This window comes from Lepeophtheirus salmonis, chromosome 7 (genome assembly GCF_016086655.4).
Source record: "Lepeophtheirus salmonis chromosome 7, UVic_Lsal_1.4, whole genome shotgun sequence".
Classification (NCBI taxonomy): Eukaryota; Metazoa; Arthropoda; class Copepoda; order Siphonostomatoida; family Caligidae; genus Lepeophtheirus; species Lepeophtheirus salmonis.
The window spans coordinates 32,337,487-32,363,663 of NC_052137.2; the positions used below are offsets into that span (position 1 = coordinate 32,337,487).

General features: G+C 28.0%; 1 protein-coding gene across 2 annotated transcripts in view; it reads right to left on the bottom strand.

Moving 5' to 3' along the window:
- Nucleotides 1-26,071, bottom strand: part of LOC121121574 (acetylcholine receptor subunit alpha-like) — a 199,869-nt gene extending 173,798 nt beyond the window's left edge. The window contains exon 1 of one of the 2 annotated variants that reach the window (XM_040716538.2): nucleotides 25,755-26,071. The gene's annotated coding sequence lies outside the window, so the exon portion shown is untranslated. Of the gene's footprint in view, nucleotides 1-25,484 lie in introns of both variants that reach the window. The other variant, XM_071889852.1, reaches the window with a different exon arrangement.
- Nucleotides 26,072-26,177: the final 106 nt, after the last annotated feature.

The following is a 26,177-nucleotide window of genomic DNA, read 5'->3' on the forward strand; positions in this document are numbered from 1 at the left end:
AAGACTAAATGTTAGGAAAAAAAAATTAATAACTCAAAAAATTTATGTCAGTACTTACAAAATAAAACAACAACAATTAAATCTGATTACACGCTCTTACAAAAGTGTAAGCCTACAAAAAACTTAATTTTATCTATAAAAAAGAGAAAACTTTATTCAATTTTTGAAGACAAGTTACCTTAAATGATTGGTTCTTTACAATATATTCAGTAAATATGGCGATTTTAATGTGAATTTTATGACTACTGCTTTTTCATGTGTGAGAATAAAGGGATAGTCTTTCCTACTTGACACCTAATTGCACTTCCAATTACTTGTAGAAAATTACTGATAATAAAGTCTACTTAACATAAGAGGATATAGTACTGTGTGTTTTTTAATATAAGAAAATTCCCACATAATGCAGGTTCAGGCACTGCCGATTTCACTTAAGATGGTATTTGTAATTATTCTGACTCCTGGTTTATTGTAATGTTGTGTTTTTTTTTATATTATGGTAATAAATAATAAAAAATAGATGCTAATGTTAGCTATAATTTTTGTAGTTGTGTTCATTGAGCTCATTTATGGTATGCCTTATTATATTCATATATTAGTTAGTTAGTTAAATATTTATTACTGCTTGTATACATACAAATATAAGGCAACGAACATGAACACACCACGGAGTATTTGTGCTACTAGAACCGATTCTTAAACATAGTACTACATTAAAATTTTGTACAGTAATATTACTTTATTTTTTTTATATTTCATAAATTTTAAAATACAAATGTCTTCGGTTTTTCTCATTTATGAGGCTAATGATGGGGCATGTCCAGTGTGGGGTTGTACAATAAATGCCAATTTTTATCTTCTGAGCTTGATATACTTCTACTTCGAATTTGAATCTTTAATATTTTCATCTTTTTATACCGATCACACTAATATTGATAGAAGAAACCATGATTTCCTGTAACATCAGAATGTCTTTGGCACCATTTTAGGTGTATATTTTTCCCACTCACTCCATTGATGACGGTTTCTTTACATTTTCAAGCTTCTTTAGTGTAGGATGTGGTTTAAAGATTGCAAAAATAGCTTCATGGGAGTCTGATCTGAGTATTACATTGTTCAGTGTTTTTTGGTACGTGAGAAGAGCTTTTACATCTTGTTTTAGAAAGAAAATCTCTGCATGAAACACAAAAGCTTCTTTATTTAATGAAGCCATTGAATGACAAAAGTTGAGGCAATGAAAATCCCCTAGAGCTTGGTCTTTTTAACGATCTCGAATTCAGGAAAGTACATTTAAATGTATGATTTGAGGGATGTAATTTTTTTGCTTTTTGTTTCTATTTTTTCTTAAGACCAATCATTTCCTAAAATTGTCCTTGGCCTTTATTATCTATGTATTTCTGGAGGACATCCTGTGAGAAATAATGTCAAGTCAAACGCATAAAGATGTATTTCCTCTAATCGTCTTGGAAAAGGACAGGGTCTCATTGAGACCATTTATAGCCACTAAAAAGAGAGACAAACTAAAAGGACGACATTACATGAAGTATCCATCCCTTTTGAAGGTATCTTCCCTACTGCTGGAATCCACTATTCATGATTCTTAGAACAGATGATATTATTTAATTATCTAATTACTTTAATTAAAATATATACGACAAAAATTATTTGAAGAAAGGAAAATAACAAGTATGTAATAAAGAAATGTTTTTTCAACAATTAAGCTATCATAAGGATTATTTTATCTAATATATAAAAAAATATATATAAATCTATACGAAAGCATTCCTTTTTAATAGGTTTTTTTAAAATGTTTTCGTTTCTTTTCTTGTGATTAAGATCGAGAAGAGATATTGTAAATTACTTTTTAAAATCTAAAATCTTCAACCATTATGAAATAAATACTTAATACATTTTCTACTTATTTGTGTACATTGAAGTTAAAAGTTACTATGGAACTATATTCATTCTGTAAATTATCATTTTAAACATCTAATACACCAGATAACTCATAATATAATTTACAGTAAGCGGCTATTAAACTTTGAGAGGTTGAATCCACACAATACGTTATAAAAGTATGATTGACCAAATTTTGAGAAAAAATTGAGATATCGAACTCAAATTTTTGTAATTTTGTAGGTAAGATTGAGGCACTCAGACTGAGTTTACACTTTACCGAGTCCCCCTTCTGGTTTCTTTTATTGTTTGAAGGTTTCAATCGTAAACAAACTGTAAATCCTTGATATAATATATGAACCTTTATCATCCTGCACTCAACTATATTTATTTATAACAAAAAACAACATGAACCTTAAATTCTCTTCAAGCGTCAATTGCAAACATGGACAGTTCAATAAACATTACAGATTTTTCCTATGATATTTTCTTAATAACAAGTCTTGGTCATCTTCCTTTATAATTTACTATACAATCGTATCTGTCTAAGTACTTGCATTGTGAGCACATTTATTAGCATATTTTTAATTCAATAACTTTATGAACCCTTGAAATATAAACACGTAACCACTTTTCTTCAATTAAATTTGTTGCAATAAGACTTTCATCAAGGGGCATGTTTTCAATAAATACCATTACTTTAATTAACTTAATTTTTTAACAAAAATTATTTCACCATAGTATGGCGACTTTGAGCTTCTTAATAAATAAATCGAGCCCAGAAAAGGATTCACAGAGTTGCTTTTTTTAAGGAAGGAAAATAAACTAGCCAGCTACTTTTCTATGAATGTTCGAAGATCTTGGGAATCTGTACCAAAAATTATAAGAGAATCTTAGACTCTCAATGAATACGCACCCTTTTTTCTCAATACTTTTGTCTGCAATACATATTATATTTTGCTGTTATTTGCATAAATAGATTTTGTGAATTATTGAGTGCTTAGTGATTATGTGATAACAAACCATATGTGACCTCTTAACTTGTGTAAGCTTATATTGGAAAATCTTAATATAATAAATATTAATAAAAAAATCATGATTGTAATTGATTTAAAAGTAAATTGTTGTGTTTTAATTTGTACATAAAAGGAAATTTTATTAACACAAATCATTTTTGATTTCTACTCTAATGTTATATCATAACCTTACATTTATGTACAAACATTCGTATGAACAACATATCCATCAAAACAATCTCAAAAACTACAAAAATAAAGCATTTGATATTCCTTGAAGCGTGAGTAGTTTTGTTTGTACAACATATGTATACAAGCATTTACGTTAATATTATTAAAAATGTTCAAAGTGAATGTATATACGTTTAAGTAAATCACTGAGTATCTCATTAATTGGACGAAATACAAACATATATTTTATAAATTTACATGTTACTGCATTTTGTTTACTCAGACCATATACATTATAAAAAAATATGTGAATATTTTATCAAAGATATACTTTGGGCTTCATCAAGTTTCAGTCCCATACGAACGACGTTTAAAAAATACGTGTATAGTCCGAGAAATGCCACTAATGGCACGTATTGAGGTTATATTTAGTTAGTAGCATCAAATGGGTCTATTTATTTCTGTTTGGCATTCGTTTGAACCGTGAAATCGACCAGAAAGATTATGATGACTGTGTTTCGGATTCCCAAATCTGCAGAAGCATAAAAATATTACAGGTGCATATTATTCATCGTTATTGGACTGTATGAAAACAGAGCTGTAAAAAAACGCTCATGATTGGCCAACAAAAAGTATTTTTCCATCATGCACCAGCTCACACCTCATTAGTTGTGGTTGCAAATTAAAAGAGATAGGGTTCCAACTCGAGGTGCCTATAGCAACAGGAATCTCATGCAATTTCACTCTTTCGTTCATCCATCATTAAATCCTGGATTTGATCTATGATCTATAGAGCTACAGCTTTAACAAGACGTTTTGAACATTCAGCATCGCTTTTGCTCATATGACCACTCTAAAAATTTTAAAACCACTTATAAACTGTTGTAATCGAAGGTGCAGAGTCCCTGCAAGGTTTATCGAGATTATTTTTAGTCCTCTGGTGCGTTTTGCCTTTCATAAAGTGATGTTTAATCAACACAGGAAATTAATTTGTACATTTTTTGAAAATCGCTCTTCTTCCTCGATTGTAACGAATACCAAACAGAAAAAACATACTGATCTGGCTAAGAGTTGGTGTATGTTCTTCCAAGCGAGGCTTCTAACTAAACATGAACTCGAAACGCACCACAAATGCTATCTCTTGAACTTTGTACATAATTTCCAAATTTTTAATAGTTTAAGACGCCCACCGATATTTTCTTATTTATAGAAGAAAATGAATTTTAGAAATTTCGTTTTAAGTCAAATTCATGGCGCATACGAAGTGCTGACACTAAATTCACAACCTTTTCTTATGAAATTAGACAATTTTTTTTTTTTTTGCAGGAATTAGAGGAAAATCTTCAAACAGTCAACTTTATCTTGGCATCATCTTTCGTGGACATTTTCCTTGTGCGCCCTGTCGGTTATTCCCGAACTTAGCAAAATGACTATTAACAGTGTGAACAGTTTCTTGCTACATCACATCTTTACGGGAATTTTGCATAAGAATAGCTTTTTTGTACAACATTACTATTTTAGCCCTTTGAGATAGCTTTTTGCCTATTTTTGAAGAATATCAATTACAGCTAATATGCAAGCACAACCTTCTCCTGCTAGGGTCATTAGGAAACAGGTTAATAAATACACTTGTTATACCCAGTGGAACATGACAAGTACCATAATTGTATAGAACGCATTCATACACGTCAAGAAAAGGTTTTTGTAAAATTAGGGGAAATATTAGAGGTAACTTTGGCAGATGACTGTATTCTGATAAAACAAAAACTGATATTTTTTAATTCTAAATTATTTTTGTACTATTTCTGGTACATATGTTGACAAGGTATATTGACACTTTCAGCCATTTTGTTCTTTTAATGATATATATGTAGTTGCACGAGTGAGTATAAGTAAATCATATATTTACTCCATCTGACATCTGAACTATCTTTGTAGTTCTTATTTATAAAGATATTTTTTGTTTTAGGAAAGACAGAGCCGCAAACCTACGTACATTGAGTATTTGGGTATATAAATTTCTCCAGAGAACGTTGTCCACTGAGCTACGTTGCTATATGCTATTTTGCACTATAAGTCTGTTTTTGAGAAACTTTAAAAAACTATAAATATTCTTCCAAATAGGTATTTTCTATTTAATTTTTAGAATTTCCCCCAAAATTGATTTTTTTACATATTTTTTTTTAAAAGTAGAAAGTAAATATAAAGCAGCTGATATCTTGGAGGGCCGGGAACTTTTCCCAACTCTACGTACCACAATGAAGAACATTATATAATTACATGAAGTGTCGAATAAAATTTCTTTAGATGAGGTTTCTGTTGTCACTAAATGTATATTTACGTTTATTAAAATAAATAAATAAATTATTGGAATAAAATAATAACAAATGAGTGGTTATTAATATTAGTTATTTACTTTAAAGAAGGGGGAGCTGGATTTTCATTCTCAATTGAAGATACAAAGTTGTATTATTAATATTCTTTAATAAATATGACTGAAAGATACTATTACAAATGAAGTTACATATTCAAATGTCACTGTATCATAATATGAAAATACAATCAAAAATTAGTTGAAGGTGTCTAAAAGTCCATGTTCTCATAACTTGGCTTAAGATCCATTTGAGGTATGAATTCCCAGTTCTGGATATATAACTACAACGATTCAAGTCCCTAGAGTACATAATGCAGTCTGCTTCCTACTCTTCAAATAAAAAAGAAGAGACGAAGAACATCGTTTTCATCTCTCTATTCCAACCCTAGGTTGCTCCAAATGTAGGTACTGAGCTGCACAGTTTTCTCCGTTCACATCTCTCATGTCCTCCTGCTCTCTTACGATCCGAACTTTCAATGACTCCTCGAATCCTTTAAGTGATTTTCCTCACCACATCCAGCTACTTCTTCCACAGATAGATACTCGTTCGAAACAAAGAGGAAATTACTGCTCTTGCCTAATCTGATGTTATACTTGTTCGTCCATCCATAAGTCTTTCCAATATGAATAACCTATCATATCAAGTGTTAATCACTTAATTATCCAATGATAATTGATAACGGATAATTATGTGCTTAACAATGTTCCCAGTGGAACTACTGTTGTGTTTGTTTATTTTTCTTTAATCTTATATTTATCTATATTACTTATTTTGTCTCTTGTTCGAACACATTAGTCCTTACGTAAGTGAGATTATTATTTACATTTAAATAAAGGAAGAGGAATGTTCCTCCCGGCGAGCTTTATCCTATACGAAATTTGCCAGTGCAAGTAATCCCAGAATAAACTTTCCCAATATAAATTTTCATTCAGGGAGCTTTCCTAGATCCATAAACGTAATATAGACAAATGAACTTTTGTTGTAATTTTTTTATATTTTGATGGTTTAAGCTTTTGTATGCTCTTGGTGTTGAAAATAATAATCAATTTCTATTAAAAATTTTCAAAATTAACTACAAACTATTGATAATTTAAAAAAAAACAGTTTAGAACTTCAAATTTCTATGTTCTGTTTTGAATAAGAGTCGTATTTATTTCAAGGCTTAAAGTTTCAAGAGGAATACATCCAGAGAGTGTAAAAAATTTATAATTTGATAAATGAAAGACATCACTTTAATTTTAAAAAGACCCTTTAAAAAAAAAAATGTAAATAGAAAAAAAGGCCATCATAATATTTGAAAAATAAAGGTTTGTTTGAATGGATCTTCTAACAAAAAGCCATATATTAGCAGACCATAGGAAGAGAAAAGAAGAGATAAATAAAAAAAAAGGAAAAAAAAAAAACTCAAATAATTTGAGTTTCTAAATAAAATAAAAACATTATACAAATGGTTTTTGAATCTATTAACACTATACTTTAAAATATATTTCAATAACTGATCCCCATCTTTTTTTTTAATTATCAAGTTATTTATTCTTTTATATATAATATTGCAAAATATGAGTTTATAAATTTTTTGTAAAAGGGTTAAAACCACTTAGAAAGAAAATCTAACATCCATAAAACAATTAAAAGTATTCATTTTCCCTCCCTTCTCCTCCTTGAATATATATAGATATATAACAATATACTAGTATTTTAATTATTGAAGAACTTACTACTACATTTTATCCAACTTATAAAGAGGAAATATATTAATAACGGTATCGACGATCCAGTTCTCATCAATCATTACTTAAAAAATCATAGTTCAAAACGGTTGAAGAAACCCTAATTGTACATTAATAAAATCATCGAGTCCTGAAGTCTTTATTATAGAACCCATAGTCCAGATTTTGTGATGACTGCGTTAGTCTTTAGATACTCCCAAGTCCTTGGTTGTATAGCTGCTAGGCAAGTTTCTTCTTTAGTCTATTCTGACTTCATCCTTAATTTTCTGTTCCACGATTTCCCTTACAGGTATCAACATACTACATGCATAAAAAGATAAAATGATGATTCCTTGTAGTCCTTGGAGAAAGAGCAGCCCTCTCCGTTTCATAGACTGTTGACATAGCGAGAAAATAACGTAGCCATCTTTCTCATTAAATAGTTAATGATTTGTCATGACCGATTCCCATCCCACTTGATTTATCCTCCCTGTCCGTTCTATTCAGCTGTTGGAGTTGTTTGGAAACTAAAAGAATTACATTTATTCCTATTTTGACCATCTAATGTATAAATTAGTTTTGAATCTTAAAAATGCATTTTTCTGAAGGCCCAAAGGATGATAAAGAATAACTAAGGGCCTATTTGGAAACAATAGATTAAAATTTACGAAGATAAGTAAATCTGTTTACTTTTCAACCAAAAAAGTTTGACTGTTAGCTAGTTGTTGAGGGAGAGGACAATAACTAGTTTGGGTACTTTTTTTCTCATTTATTACGAAAAGGTTGCAAAATGATATAAGTAACCCATAATATAGGATGTGATCAATTTTAACCCTCCATTAGTGAACTGTGAAATTATATGTACATCTCCGAGATGAATAAAAATGCTCCTCATTACATTGAATTTACAATTTATCGGCAACCCTTTTCAGTATAGATCTTAAACATTAAATCAGACAGTATAATTTCTATATTTATCTGCATAATGTCTTTTTTGGAAATTATTCATATATTTAGCAATTTTTAATCCACGTTTAATAAGTTTAAGATTAAATAATTTGATTTCCAAAAATATAATAAACATTTGTTAGAATTTTTTAACAAAAATACAAATTTAATGTTTATATCTAAGAAAAACCAATTATATCTTGTTGAAACTCCTAACCCATGTTGTTTATATTATTTTTAAAAAAGGATTAATTTCTCTCAATGTCTTATATATATTTATGCACGTAATTGCAGCACTTTAATTGATGTTTACGAGTACAAAAATACGGGAATAGTTAGAAAAATAATACAATTCTCAAGTGACGTAATTATTATAATCGTTTACTTGTTTTTCATGTATATGACACTTAGGTTGATCAATCCATCTACCAATCATCGATGTTATTGAAAAATGAAGCAAAGGTGTTTTAAGCTGAGATTTTTGCAATATTAAAATCTTAGGAGGCCCTAATCAAGCAAGAAAAACCATACAAAAATAAGATAATTCATTCAGATTCTCAATCATTAATTGCTGCTATCTTTAAATTTCTTAATAACACCTAAGAAGTAAGAACGTTTAACGAAATCTTAAGGAAAGGGAGTAAAGAGACAAATATATATCTTGATTGATGCAAAAGTCATTCTGGTATTACAAGCCGATCACCTTGCAAAGAGTGGTACTGAGAGTAAAAATCGTAACTTTGTGGGAGTGCCACCAAGCTACGTAAAAAAGAAAAATACATAACTTCTTTTATGAAGTTTGGTGCAATAAATACAAAAAAAGATCAAGGCATGAAGAATAGACATGCCATGCTAATACAAAAGAAATCGAAGGCTATCAACCTTGGACGTGAAGGTATGCGAATAATGGTTCGAGCTAACACTGGTTACAGACTTTTCTTAGGTCACCTCAGAAAATGGAAGAGCACAAGTGCAACATGGAATGTGTTTATCGAAGAGCCAAGAAGTACAGACCACCTCATCAATAAATGTCCCTGCTCTATCATATCCGATACATCAAACAATGGATTAAGAAAACGAACAACTTCGTATTTTAAAATTAATGTAATGTACATTGAAGAAAAACATACTAAAAGTAATTTTAACATCAAATAGCCTTAAGGAACTGCTGTAGAACAAATATACCTGTTTGTGTGGTTGTGTTCATTGATTTATGGTTTTATAGTTTTATTATAGTGCATGTATATGGTAAATTGCTAATAGTTGTTTAACTAACTAACTAACTCATATCATGTAAAGGAATACGTTTGATTTAGGGAGTTTCTTTTTTAACCAGTTTATTGATTGTCTAATTAAAAGAATGTTCACTGACAAAGGGGTAAGTCCTATTTAAGGACCAGTACTTTTCTAATATGATCAAGTATGGGAAAGTTAAATTATCGATTCGTTTTTAACTGTACATTTTTATTAAAGATAAGTACAAGGCTTGGGAAAAAGTTCAAACAGTTCCACAAACTTTTTTATGGAACTCAAATTAATAAATAATACATTATAAATTTTTATTTTCATTTTAAACAATGCTATTATTGTTACAAATGTTGTAAAGTACAGATTGAACTTGATGTTGAAACATTTAATCTCAATATGAATAGCGATTAAGAACTCAATTGTTGTAATTCACAGCAAATAACATTTTTTTTTTTTTTCAAAATCTGAGCGACTTAAATGGGAGCCATAGTTTTTCTTTGTAATTTATAAACCATGGTTTCTGGCTTTTGATGTATATAGCGATGATTAAACGAAACAAAAAACATTTCATTCGAAAAAGAAGTCATCCAATGATCATTACTCTTTGTCAAAGTGAAGCAAAAAAAAAAAAATAAACAACTGTGACATGATTTTGTTAGTAGCCTCATTGTATTTATAAAAGATCATTCACCCTACGTTACTTTTCTTCAAAACCTAATAGGAGTTCTTCCATGGGGGTGTTTAAGTACCACAATCTTAGAATGTACAGGATAGGGCAGTAAAACGTGGACTCTTTTTGCCCTTGGCAGAGGTGTGAGAAAGTCCCCACATAGTTACCATTCGGATGGTTTGCCTCTAGCTATGGCAAGATAGTGTATACACTTTGTAGTAGGCCTCTTTGGCGATTTTTGCCTGTCCTAGACGAAGAACCTGGAAACATCTTGCCATCAGATACCCACGATATTGTTTGGGATGGCTTTTTGGTGTGGTAAAACTTCAAAACCATACTCCTGGAGCACATCAAAATGTAGATAATGCTTGCCACCTCCATTTCAGCATCTAGGAGATCTGAGATGTGCTGACTTTTGGCTTCCTGCTCACTTAACATGACAAGTGAAGAAATGTTTATCAATGTATTTTCATGTACAAAGGATGACTGAACAAGTCATGTTAAAAAATAATCACTAAACCTTTCTATATTAATGAGAAAAGTAGTATTAATTAACATATTGCTACCCAATCCTATATACATTTTTTTATTCGTATTCGATAGGACACTTATTATAATTAACAGTAAAAAATTAATTACTTTACTACAAAAAAATTTCAATGCCTGTGAATTTATAATTAAAAAATATTTTTAAAGAAGAAAATGATGGAGTTTATTGAATTTCGTGGGTAAATTATTTTTAAATTAACTAATTAATATCATATAAGATATGATCTGTATGAAATAAGACATCTCCCAACCCATTTTCCTATTTTTATATTCATCGTTGGAATTAGAAATAACATTCTTTAAAACTAGAAACATTTATTCCAGAATTTGTGTTTAATTCAAAGTTTTATACAAAGTATTATTCTCCCTAATAAATTGAATACGTAAATATATATGACAAACTCTTTTCAGAAAATAAAAAAGGTTTATATACAAACATTTGGTAAATTTATGATATGATTTTTCTTTCTGAAATGTGATTGAAAAATTCAACTTCACAATTTTAATTTATTGTACTGTTTTGTTCCTATGATAGACACGTTACAAGGATACGAAAAAATTCTTTCAATAATTATCTTTATACATACAAAGTAAATGAAAATAATCCTTCTCAAAATATAGGAAAAATATTTTATCTGAAACAGGTTTAAATAATGACAAATTTGGACCAAGAGATTGTTTTTACATTTACTTTAAAAAAATGTGTAATTGTTGCCTGAATTTTTTTTTCTGTTTTTTTAAATTGTGAAATACACATTCTTTATCTGATTGAAAAAAATAAATGTGGTTGTAGAAAAGAAATTAAGGGGATTATAAAACATTTATTAAGTGGTATTTTTTCATTGGTTGAAATACAAGATTGTAACCCAGAGCCGTCCTCAAAAAATATCATTACTGTTTACAATGTAAAAATACAATAGAACCGTTAATTCATTTTATTTTTTTATGTAAACTTACAAAAGTAAATTTGCCGTCACATCACTAATAGATTTATTATATGTAGTTAAAATTGTATTTAAAAGTTTAAAAAATCAGTTTTAAATATACTATACTAATGAAAAAAAAGTTGAAATCATAGTAATTATAATTTAAAGCATTTTTCAAAGATTAAAATAAATAACCCCATTACCCTACAATTTTTTCTTATATGTAAATAACATTATTAATTAATAAACTTATTTTATCGAATGTTTTAGTATAAAAGATTGTTTTTTTTATTAAAAAATAAGTAAACATCTGACTGTTTTGTACAAAAGAAAATTAACTTCTATAAAAATATTCAAATCTTTTTAGTATAATTTAGAATTATTTAGTAAAACAAACAAAAGGGGTTTTATGCGGTTACAGTTGAATATAAAATTAAAGACATTTTGATTTTTATATCTTGTTAAAAGACGGTAGAAAAATACTGTAAAATATAATTAACTAGTCTATAATGCTCATAAAACGCCCAATCATTTCCTCCAATCCAGCTGGAAAGGTAATTTCTTTAGATCTACATGTGTAGATTAGGGAAGAATATTTATCAAGTGTTGACGCAATTTTTAAATTTTACTTTTCCTCTGATATAGGGTGTGCAAGAGTTTCTTTCCAACCTTTTGAGGTTGCACGTCTTTTTTGGAACCGTTCTCTGCCCAAGTTGTGCAGGGACAGATATCTTGTGAAATATCAACGAGATTTTCAAGTCATCTGTTCAATATTCTTTAAAGCACCATTTTTATCTTTCTTTGAATTAAGAAGTTTTTAATTTTCCTATGTTCAAACATACGTTTTTTCCCTTGAAAAATGGAACATGTTTATCATTCATGTTCCTACCAAATACTTCTACTGCTGGCTAGAGGATCTAGTTATTGATTGATGGTGTTAGTATTTTTCAAAAATTATAGAATTAAGATTGCATAACAATGTTCTTTTCATACAATAGTCTATATTTCCTTTAGTTCTTCAGTAAAGTTGTAAAAGGTATGACCTACTGATGTCCTATATCCTATATCTTTTTAAAAGAAACTTCAAAATACATCTTTTAAGGAGAGCAGCTTAGCTGCCGTCACATTTTATTAGATTTGCTGGGAGCAGCAATGAGATAAAGGAAATAAAAACAAATATCATTATGTATCTTACATGACAATAGTCAATAGTTTCCTCGCTGTCTATCCACCATTTTAGTCCTAGTCCTGTAGAACTTAGATGTATAACTCCACAACAAATCCTGGGCGTTACTCTCTGTTATGCTTGAGCACAAGCACTAGTGGTCATAAATAAATGCAAAATAATAATTACAGCTTTTAAAAATACAATTAATATTTCAGATTGAAATTAAAAGAAGTAGCACGCTTGTCTAAAGTAATATTTTTTACAATTCTATAATGCATAGTCTAAAGAACATTAGTTGCAATTTTTTTTGTAAGCCTTTCAGAAGGCTTCTTTTATTATGTTAAACTCGTACTTCAGTTGGAATGACTGAGATGTCGATCGAATAATGACTTCTTTCCTGTCTGAAAAGGAAACAATTAAGGGGCTTTTATGTTAAGAATGTGTTATTTATTTAAAGAGAAATGATAAAAAAATATTTTGTCCATGTCAATATTTAATCATAGTCTAACTTTTTCAACCATAATGGAGCACCATTTATAAGTATCTTTTTTCCTCCTTCTGTATTTCTTCAGCATTTATTACGATGACAAAATAAACAACAGATGTTCTTATGATGAGTAGTTAATATTTAATATGTTGTACAACGGAGTACTTTTGTTCACGACAATAAGTATCATTATTACAGTAAGAAGTGGGGTATTTGATTACATTTCCTTTTTTAACGTTTGGTCACTAATAAAAACTTCTATGGAGTTGAGGTTGGGGGACTGGCTTGACCATCGCATGCCCCTAATATGGTTCTTCTAAAATCACTCTTTTGTTGCTATTGACATTGTTTCTGTTAATTTTCCTTCGGCAAGATCATTATATAACCCATTTTAATTGCCCTATCTTGAGGGAAAGAGGATGTCGCACACAATTTCCTGGACATTTTGTGAATGGGAAAGTAATCCTGAGTTTATAATCAGCAGTTTTCTTCTTCAAATAGCTTAATTTTCATGTAATGTATCTCACTGTAAAAATAAGCCTACAATTAAAATTATAAACCTTATTCTATTCTTTGTCAGCTGGCAATCTTATAAAATTGTCAAAAGATACATTTTACTGTATATTAGTATTCAAAGGTGAAAGACATATTCAAGATTCTTTTAGATTCTAGGAAACAAAAGTTAAAGCAAATAAAGTTTTCTTTAATAACTTTTTTTGTTCAACAGTTTTTTCTTTAAAAAAAAAAAAAACACGTTATAAATTAGAACTGGAATGACAATATATAAAATATAGATAGAACCTCCAATCCTAAGTAAAGTGAGAACTATGCAGCAGGTTGATCTTTGAGTCTATACATAAACAAAATAAATGTTCACTTTCCCCTTAACTTTTACAAAAGATTAAATTATTCTTGATAAACTTATTGAGTCCTAGACTCATTTGAACGTGCTGAGTAAAGTAAAAGTAGGAATTTAATAATGATTAGTTCGAATTTGTGTTTAATTGGATAAGGATGATATCACACAATAATGAGTCATGGAAATCGATTTTTGTAAGGAAGCTTCCAAGAGACCTACAGTCGACTTTAACACGTGATTTAGCTTTTGGACAATTAGAACTAATATGGAGAAAATTGAAGGACTACTCAAGTAAGAATTAAAGTTTTTATTATCTTATTAATACTTTTAAGTTGTGTAAACTTTTTGGAGGGGCTCTTTAAAGTTATCTGTAATATTTTTCTTTTTTTAAGGAAGGAATCAAAATATTTTTTTCCATGCTCTTATAATTAATAATACCAACTTTAAGTAAATATGAAAAAACATTTATTTGAAGATTATATTCCAAATATTACTGTAGATAGAACTCTTCGATCGCTATTAACATTTTTTTGAACTTAGTGGTATAAAAGTAAAACAATCTTGCCAATATCCTTTATTTTCGACATCATTGTTTGATCACCAGGAACATAAAAATCTTTATTTATCTTCAAATAAGAAAATATATATCTTTACTGCAGTTAATGTGTACAATGCGAGGGAACCCAATTAATTAACCTTAAGTTAATTGGGGTGTTTATTTACCCCAGAAAAAAAGTATAATTATAAAATCTTTCGTCATATTTTTTTATTGTTTTCTATAACGATTTTTTTTGGATTGTTGCTTCATTTATTTCTGAGTAATTAAAAAACTATATAATTTATTATCAAGTTAAAAAAACAACAACATTGATACATAATTATTTAAACACTCAAATGATATGGAAGAAAAAGGGAGATTGAATTGGATATGGCTAGTTATTTACACTCGAGACTCATTATATAGTTTTACTTATATGAAAAACCCTTATTGGACTCAGAGAAGAATCGAGGAACGACATTTGAATTTGAATTTATTTGTATCCTCTCATGGCTTCCTTAAAAAAGTGTCTTGATAGATTAGGTGGCCCCTCACTTAGACATTCCTCAAATTGTTAAGATTACTTTATCTTTTTTTTGGTATCTTGTATTAATTTATTTTTAATGTTATTTTCATTGGTCAGTGTGAGTTGCACTTATAGAGTGTAAGTAAACATTTAACTCCATTTGACATTGGAATTGTATTTGAAGTCCATATACTTGTATATACGAGGGTGGTTAGAAAATTCCGTGCAAAGTCCTAGAGATAGCATTACTGGCGTGTATCGAGGTTATATTTAGTGAGTAGCATCTGTTGGAAGAAGACACACCAACTTTCAGCCAAATCAATAGATATCTTTATGTTTGGCATTCGGTTGAATCAAGAAAGCGGATGAATTTTGTGTGTTGATTAAACATTACTTTTTTGAAAGACAAAATGCCTCAAAAGATAAAATAAAAGCTGGATAAACATTAGTTGGACTCTGCACCTTCGATTAGAACAGTTGGTTACGAAATTTTCGGAATGGCCATATTGGAACATGTGATGTTGAACGTTCTTGACGCTCTATTGTGGTTACTTCTCCGAGAAAATCATTCATAAAATCTATAATATGGTGATAGATAACAGAAGAATGAAGGTGAATGAGATTACAAGGGCTGTGGGAATCTCGATTTGGAACTCTATTTCTATTAATTTTTTGACCAAAACTGCTGAAGTGTGAGCTGGGGCCTTTTCGTGATTTAAAGGGCTTGTTTTGTGGGCTGATCTTGGTCATTTTTCTTGAATTTTAGAACGGTCCAATAACTATGAATAGTATGCACATTTAATAGTTTTACCTATTCCAGATAATCAATTAAAATTATTATTTTCAAATCCAAAAGACAGTTGCTATAACCTTTCCAGCCGCTTGCTCTCTTTAAACGAATGCCAAGCAGATTGAATTAGACTGATCTAGCTGAAAGATGGTGTGTGTTCTTTCAAGAGATGCTACTTACTAAACATAACCTAGATAAGTGCCAGTAGTGCCAGTCCTTGTACTTTGTATGGAGTTTTCTAACGACACCCGTACATTAAGTATATTTATTTCTTTATGAACGACAGGGGTGCGAACCAATGCACAAGTTCAATTTCTTCCGGGTACATTGTCCATTGAGCTATGTCGTTCCATTGTGTATTTATATATACCAAAACCTGATGACAACACTATTTTCATTCAATTCTCTTATTTACTTCATTCATATTCTACTCTATGTAAAGAAAAAAAAAAACCATAGTTGGTCAACAAAACATGATGAAAAAGGATTGCATGGATCACGTATAAAGTAGTTCTTGCTTAATATCATAATTATATTATTTTATTTCGTAGATATAATGGACATGCAACCCTGTTTTATGAAATATACATTTCTATATAGTGTAAAAGCTTTAATTGAATATATACATACATATTTATCAATATGTTATACTTAAAAACCAAAGTTAGGTAGTTTACATGCTTTAAAATTTTTAGATATTAGAGAGAAGAGAAAAACTTTACACAATGATACCATCATATAAATAAAGTTTACTTCGTAGCCACTTGTATGGCTGTAATATGAAACCTTAAAAAGAAAAAAGAAAATTATCTTTGGTATTCTTAACTTATGAATACACCTTTTATAAAACAAATTAATTTATCTGGATTTTTTGTCGATATGTTCTGTTTGTATACTAAGTTGGATTGATTTAAAGGGTTTGATTTTTTACATTTTGGAAATAGAGTATCTGAAAAGTTGTGTTTTGCTTGGAAAATATTATACATAATATATAAGGTCGAAAGAGTGCTTTTGGATGTTTCCAAAACATTTAACACATTTGCAAATAACAAACTTAACTAAGAAATTACGTTTTTATTATTGTTTCTTTTTCATTTAAATTTTTTTTTCTTGAATTATTTGTTTTAGAGAATTGAGTCCCTATAACATTTTTCAAGCCAGTACATAGATTGAAATGTATTTTTACAATCAAGAAGAAGTATAAATACAAAGTACATATTGTTTGAAAATAACTAAAGTAGTGTCACAGTTATCACCATAACTAACAAACTAAAGACCTGATTGTCATGTAAATTTGACTGCTTTCTTTTGAAAGTTAGTAATAGCAGACTATGAGGTGGATAAAAAAATATCACCATCTATTTGGGAAGCCCGGGACTTGTAAATCCTTATGTTATATGTTTTTAATGTCATTGATTTCTTTAGTGTGGATGATTCACACACAGTGTTCCTTCTATTGTAAAGACAAGATCACCCTAAATAACTTTATAATGTAATAATATAGATGTTATCTTATCAAATAATCACGAAAATGATTAATTGGTTTCATAGGGATATTGAAGAAGGACAATTTCTCAAAATATGATAAATCTAAATATGTCCAAATGATAAAAGTTGATATTTAGCTAATAGTATTGTCTAATATTTACTTTCTATCAGCTTTTTTCAGAGTATAATGCAGCTCCTTTGAAAAAAATTTATTAACATATAATCAATATATAGCCTACTTGCTGATTTACAAATCAATCCATGTACATATTGTATCGCACCGAATATTAATCATTTGAAGTAATAAAATGGGAAATAATGTCAGTATGTAATTTAACTAATCAACTGTGACACTTTATCCACAAAACATTTTATTAAACTGTCAAAAATTGTTTGGGTTAATGATTAATATTATATGTGTTGCCGTCTCAAATATTTATTAAAAATGCATTATTTTATACAATATGTACATTCATTATGATAATATATATTAAAATGGTAAGAATATAGGGTTACAATTGTATTACTGGCACAGGTAGACATCAAAACATACGTTATTTTTTTATGCGTATCTGCATATAATTGCCAAAGAGAAATTGCCAGTGCAGAAAATTACCCGTTATTTTATTAATGTTCTTTTAATTAGTCAGGTGGAGTTGCACTGATTAAGTATATAGGTAATCATTATAATATAACTTTATCTATATCTAACCTATGAATTGTCTTTTAAAGTCCTTATCGATTAAGTATATATCCTTCTCTTGAAAAGACAAAAAAAACCCTACACTTTCTGTTCAAGAGAATAATTATGTGGATGTCCTAAGAGCTGCTGAGGAGAAGGGGGAGCTAAAATGTCGGAGGGGTACGTGAAGGATGCGTAGGACCGAGGTCATGATAAAGGGCAAGGGTGGCCAGATTCAAGATTAATCTTTTATATATAGACTCTTTTATTTTGGTTAATCTTGATCAAGTAACGGTCAGGAAAAATCTTTTACGGTTGGCAAAGACACACTGTATGAATTAATTTCTACGTGATTGAATTAAAACTAGCCATTCTAAAATTACACTACTAATATATAAGTATAGATTGACCAATATAGGTATACATTTTTTCTTTTTTTAAATAATCATGTCTTACAAATTTGAGTTTGGACATAAAACACAAAGGTTAAATTTTATAAAAAGAGCTATGATTTATGAATTATGATTGAATGTAAGTAATGAGTTATTTATTATTTACAGAGTAATAGAGTAATTCTAAATGGAGCATTTTGAAGATATTAAAAAATGAAACCGAATATTGACATAGTAACCATTATAATTTGAAGAATATTTTGAAGGAGAGTAGCTTAGTGGTGAACACGTTTCATTAGATCAGCTACTAGCAGGTGGGACAAAGGGAGAGGGGATGAATAAATTAACAACGACATAGGCCAAAATTACTCTGACGTCGATGCTCAATTTTACTTAGAGTTCAACAACTACTGCAGCACCCACTCTGGGTTATTCTTTGTTGTTTTTATGAGCACACGTTAATCTTCCATACGGTTTTGTATTCATCAATGATATGTTTTATGTAATTGTAAAGGAAATTCCCTCTTCATGAATTAGATAGCAATAGCAACACCTTAAGGAAAAGAAAATTGAGTCTTGAGTTTGGCAACTACAAAAAAAAAAAAAAAAAAAAGCGGGCAACCTAAAAAATACCAACAATTTTTTATCACTAATAATGTAACCTTCCTACTTTTATTCTTTTCCCCGTCCTACTGTTCCCATGGCACTTAGTAATATTCAAAGATAAAAATAATAATAAATTAAAAAAATCCATAACCCTTCGCATAAAAACCAATTAAGAACACACGATTTCAAAAAACTACTGTAAAGCTTTAAATCAATTTTTTAATAAAGTCATCGAGTCCAAACGATCTTTTGACTAACTATTGAGCCTATTGTTCAGTTGAAATATTACACGACTTTTATCAATGATCCAAGACTTTTTTTAATATTATGTTAAAAAACCAAAAATAAGAAAATAAAAATAGCAAGTCTCTCTAGAACTCAAATTACGCCTGTTGCAACCATTTTAATGATTTGGGTCATTTGTAGTACACCTCCTTTGACCCCCAACATCTGAAAGGCCAGAGGCAAAAAAAGAAAAGCCATGTGCAATCATCTTTGCAATAGTATCATTGCCGAGAAAGCGCAAAGACCATCTACATCTGGGCTGGACTGCCTACTATATCAAGAAGTCCATTAAAGGTTGTGCCCCCCTGCCACACAGCTGCTAAAAACAATTTTTTTGCAAGAATAATATGACTAACTTCTTGCTTGTCTCCAAGTTGCCTTTCTCCACCCCTGACCTCAACACCCTAGACTTCACAGTTTCGAGTGTTTTAGTGAAAAACATCGGCCGTACTTCTCATCATAATTTTGATTACATCCAAGCTGTCATCATGACCTGCCATCGATTGGTGCGATCTTCACTGTCACTATCTCTCAATTAGTTTGTCGGAGTGCCAATACTGTTATTGCTTGTGATGTAGGACATACTATATATAAAAAACCTTAATATATAAGTGAAAACTTATCACTAATGGATTTTGAATTGTCTTTTGTTTAAAGCAAAAAAATAACAACTATAATATATGCCACCTTTTTTTGTATTTTAGGTATTCCTACTGAAAGTTTTGGGTCCCAATTCTATAGATTCAAATTTTATACTATTAGAGGTATGACTACTTAGAACAAACGTTTTCAAGTTCAAATTTCATTAACTTTATACAGCTTTTTGACTAGTCTTTGAAGATAAAAAACGTCAATGTCCTATCATTATGGGTTAACAAAAATCTTTTAGATTATAGTTATAAAATTGAATAGTACTTAATGTGGCGATTAAATCGATATTTTTGCTGAACTTCATCTTATATAAATAATATACACTTATGACAAAGAAATATTAATTGCTTACGTTTCAAAAGAGTCAATTTATTCTTTAATAGATAAGATATGGATGAATTATTCCTCACTAAGGAAAAACCCTTTAAAAATAGAGTTTTTATACAATTACATTGCTTTTTATTTAAATTGGGTGGGCTCATATAAAATATGGGGGGGATCAGAAAGCAAAATTAAATTTTGAATGAATTAAACTTATTTTCATGTGGATTTATGTTTGTTTTTTTCGTATTAAAAAGTTGGCTGAAAACTTACAAAAATATTAAATTTATTCAAAAAAACTCAGAAAAATAGAAAATACTGTAAAATCAGATGTGGTATTAAAAAACTAATTACAGAGTCGTTATCAACGCGTCAAGTACAAAGTAAATTAGAATTTGAATCAAAATGATTTATTAAGAAATAAATTAATTTTACTTTCATTTATATTTCATCTTAGAAGAAACAAGAATTGTGATATTTGCTAAAAAATAATTTTGAACTTTGATTACATATGCTTAGAAATGTATATTAACATTAGAGTCGGTTGAAAATCAGAGTTTCAGAAATCAATGATAATGTAAAATTTAGAATAACATGATAATAGATTTTGAGATTACAGGTCTTTGAAATTACAAAATAACATATATGTAAGATCAATAAACGACAAACTTTAAGCTATGAGCCAAAATATTTAGTTAAAGGGAATATTGTTTTAAATTGTAAAGTACTACTGGACTTTTTTTATGAATTGCTTTATTTACAAAACCAAAAAATTTACTTTAACCTTACAAAAAAAATAAAAATATGAAATTAAAACGAAAACATATTTTCTCAAAATAAAAGAAAATTAGTGAAATTGATACTCGATGACAGATACAAATTTACAATAAAAGAGGCAAGTCCTTTGAATTTTATCTATATTAGAATATATCAATAAATGATTCACACTTTTTTTTTTTTCAAATGGCTTTATAAATTTAGATGTACGAGGACTTTGTCACCAGACGATATATTAGTTTTAATATATAAGATTTATGGTATGTATTTAATTGACAATTCTATGATTTTCCAAATTTTTATATTGAATATTTAAGAAAAGATAAAAAAAAATTAAAGTTGAATCAAGTTACAAAAAAATCAGCAGCATAAAAACTATGACAATCAAAAGTTAAGGCAATTGAGCATAATTTAGAGATATACTTCTAAATTTTATGTGATATTTACGCATATATTGTAGATTATTTACATTATTAGTGACTTTAGTAATAAATTAAATTCAGGGAGAAACTAGCCTGGTATTTTTAAGCTATTAAAATAACACACTTTAAGTTTTTTTTTTTTGTGTTTTTTTTTAAATATATTGGATGAACTTCGAAATTTATAAAAACGCTTTGGCTTCCTTCGAATATAGATTTTATTGTTAACACTTTTCAATATGCTACTCAAAAATGCAATCAGATTACAAAAAACTCTTTATTAATCTTATTAATGCATTTTTTATATTTTTTTTTTATATTAAGACATTCTTTTGAATTAAGATTAAGCAAATATAATAAACTGTTTGCTTAAAAGTATTTCCTATATTTTCCTTACGATATTTTGGTTCGTTTTTTTCCAAAATTATAATTTTGTAGCATTTTATTACATTTAATAACTCAACCTCATCAGAGCCAATGGGTACTCATTTGATTATCAAAATACGCATAAAGTAATGTATATTTAGTAGAAATTGAATGTAATGTTTTTACTATAAGATTAAAAAATTTAAATGACGTAATTATTATAATTGTTTACCTGTTTATGATTTAAGACTAATTTATTTCAGGGTTTCTTCTTTATTTAGTTCACTTACCACCTTAATACGAGGATGTTAAATAACTTTTTTTAAATTCGTAGAGCAACCTTTCCTTAACGATAAAGTGAGTTAATGAGTGAGTAATCCTTAAAATATAAATTATTAAAAAAAAAAAATAGATATTTGGAAGTGTACATTTATGAAAATCACTACCATGATCTCATATCTTAAATAAATAAATTAATTCTGTAGCCATGTACAATTTTCTGCAATACCCCGATTTTAAAATTCCAAAAATACGATCAAGCCCCCAAAGTAGTGACCCACATCAAGAAAAATTTAATGCTCACAATTCTACAAGATTAAAAACAAATTTCCCGTCATATATTAACAATTTGAAAAGATGAATTGATTTAGCCTCTTTAGAGTACATTGTATATTTGATGATTGATATAACTGAAATTATAAAGTACATTTTTTTCTTATAATGAATAAAAAATGTATTATATTATCATTTAATATAATTTTTTTTTTCTATTCATTAATAAGATTTTGATAAGTTTTTACCATTTATTTAATGTAACTCAGTAAATGAAGTACATATACATTTTTATGTAATATTAGGAACATTACTATAATATTCAACTGTAGAAAATTACCTCTTGCAGTAATGATTAATACAGCTAAAACATTAGCAATTTTTGAAAAAACTTTCTAATTAGTCAAGGATATTTTTACATTTTTTGCAAGTGGTACAATACAAAATACACACTGAACGGTGAAAATAATTCAAAAAATTGCATATATATTTTTTACGAATTAATTTGGAATTTTAATTAAATAAAGATCGATTTATTTGTTGTTGGGAATTATCATTCCATAGTCATAATTATGTAAATATGTATTCTTATTTGAAATATTGATTACGTAAGTTCTAAATAGGAATAGTTAATATTATGGTAAAAATCATATATATATCGTTTTACCATCTCAATTAAAAAGAAACAATCTAATTCGAATAAACTTTAATGGGCATCAGGAAATTATATGTATAAATGAAAATACATCAAAAATATTGTTAATAAGAATAATATATTAGTTGTGATATATTGTGAAGACTTGGTTACATGGCATATTTATGTACCATGTCTTGGAAAGATATTTTTAATACTATTCACATGTTTCTTTAAAATGAGACTTTGAAGTACGTCCAAGCGGTAAAGGGATATGACAATGGAAAACTTTTCTACATAAATCTTTATATTTTCGTCCACAAATTTTTTCATTTGAATCTAATAAATTTAAATTTATTAGATAAAGTATGCATTATAATATAACTTTCTCAAATATTCTGAAAACTATGATAATTTTATTTATTAATAATTGTAAACAAAAATTTATTAAAACTTAGCAACTTTTTCATATAGAATATTAGCATAGTATTACCAATAACATATTATTAACTAACAACCAAAACACATAATATTATAAAATAAATATGAAGAAAATTCAAAAAACTAGTATTTTAAATTTCAAGTAGTTTAATTTATTTATTAAAAGGTTACTTTTATTTTTTGTGAATTTAAGTATAATTAATTACTTAAAAATGATTAATTTGATTTTAAGTGAAATTATTTTTTATCATAAAATTTTTATAAGAAGTTATCCAATTATCTTTTTCTCCTTGATAAAAAATACAATGAAATTTTGTAGTTTAAGTAATATCAGTTAATTTTTTCAGAAAAACGAAAATATTCAAAATTTAAAGGGATTTTAATGATGATGCTTATTAAATAGAGTTGATCTATGTTTATATAAATATTTTGATCCTAAAAAAGATGAAATAAAAATGTTAAAAATGTACCATTCATTCAAATACTAGAATACAGTGTATGTAAAATACTTTTAACAAAGACAAAACTACCGACAATTTTATCACATTTGAATTTGAAGGAAAAGTATGATTAGTGTAAATATTAGTTCATTACCAAAACACATTATCTATGTAATTTAAATGAGTATTTTTTCATAGATTAGTTATTGAAAGATGATAAAAAAAAATGTTTTATTCTCAAATAAATTTGAGACACAAGATAAAAAGTTTTTAACTTTTTTGCTTAAATAAAGAAATTATTTAAAAAAAAAGTAATGTGCATATATTTTTAATTTTAATGAGGAGCTTCTTTATAATGTCAATGTTATTTATAAAAAAAAGAATTATATATAGTGAAAAAAAGAGTTTCTTTACGTGTCAAACTTTATATTTGTGTAGCCATGGGTGTAAGTCTTTAGAACTTACGTTTTGACTTAGATTCAAGTTCATATTTTAAAAATATAATAAAAGATTCACTTCTCAATTTAGATATGTAAGTGTCTTTTTTTTTTTTTTTTTCACGATATAAGTAATTTTTCAAGTATTGTATATTTTCTGTCTACTTGAACTGAACTCCATGAAAGTATTTAAAGACTTGAACTTTTGAACCAAGTTGAGTCTTGAAATGAAAAGCATGGTTTGATTGAACGTTGGCAAAATTTAATTTTGCTATATTTAAATATATATAAAAAACAAAAAAGTAGGAGATAATATGATTTTTTTTTTTTTGCAACTTTAAAAATATAATAACCATTACAAACTTTGAATCTAAAATATTAAAACGAAGGTCAAAATTTTATAAAAGATATTTCAAGGTTTTTATAAGAACTGAAATCTATTTTCCAGAGCAACTTGTTGCCTCAATAGTTGGTTCATTTACTTTTGAAAATCTTATAAAGATTTTGTATTTGATATCTAAATTGTTTGATTAACTACGAATAAAAATAAAAATTGCATTTCAAATTATTTTTCCAAAAAATGTATGCTACATAATGTTCAAGTGTACAATATCTCATTAAAAAAGTTCTCAAATTTTATAGATATACTCTATAGGTTAGTTTTATGATGTAGTACCATATATCATGTAGGAATATATCTGTTAAAAATACTTCTATATGTTTATCTTTTTTTCATTATGTAATATGCATAAGGAATATTGATACTGTCAATTAATCATTTTATACAATACATAACAATTTATTTTGATACTTTAAAAGTTTCTTTTCAAACACTTTTGTATGAAAACAGCTTATCAAAGATTGGTTGAAGCATAATAAAAATTTTCTGTTCTTTTCTTTTTTTGCAAATATATTCATTAAAAGAAGGATAAACAGTATTATTTTAAATCGATAAATTTTGCATATGCAAAAAGAAAAGTCGTTAAGGGAGTATATTTATCATAAAGAAAATATATATTCTCTCAAATAAGCTTTTTGAAAAAATAGTATTAATTTCAATTCAAGATTTATGTCGTTTCAAAATTAGTAACTTTTGTTCATATCTAAATACTTTTCTTACCTTGGGGTGAAATTTGATGGGTTTTTTTTTTCCAGTTATGAATTTATATTTATGTCAAAAGAACTAATGTGTTACAAAAAGTCAATTTTTTTTTGTAGGAACTCTTGGTTTAGATTATTTAAGATAATGTATAACAGTTTTCTCCCTGGTTTCTGTGAGTAAAGTATTAATGTTAAAGAGGTACAGATAAGTTTTTGAATTATACATATCAACTTGTTGCTTATATATTTTTCGACTTTTATGCACACGAAATATCTCTCACATTCTTACCGTTTTAAATATGATCGTTCTTAAAAGTCATGTCCAAAATTTCATTATTTCACTAACACAGTTATTTCCCAGTAAAAAATCAAGAGAGTATCACGTATTCTTTAAAAAATGATAATGATTGATTAAAATAACTACAGATAGAGTCCAGATATTATATCAGATGAACAAAGATTTGGCAATGTTAAAGTTGAAGTTAACGATACTCTAACTTGATCACAGAGTACTTAATCAATTTATTAGTATACTTATTCCTGAAACCACTCACTACAAAACCATTTACTTTACTTGTAATGGAAGAAAACTAAACGAAATTGAATGAATATGAAGGAATCGTAGAGCGCTCTCTACTTTTTTCGAAAGCGTAGATCTCTTTCTCAAAATTATGGTATCGGCAGAAATAGAGAACGAGAAAGGGAGAAAAAA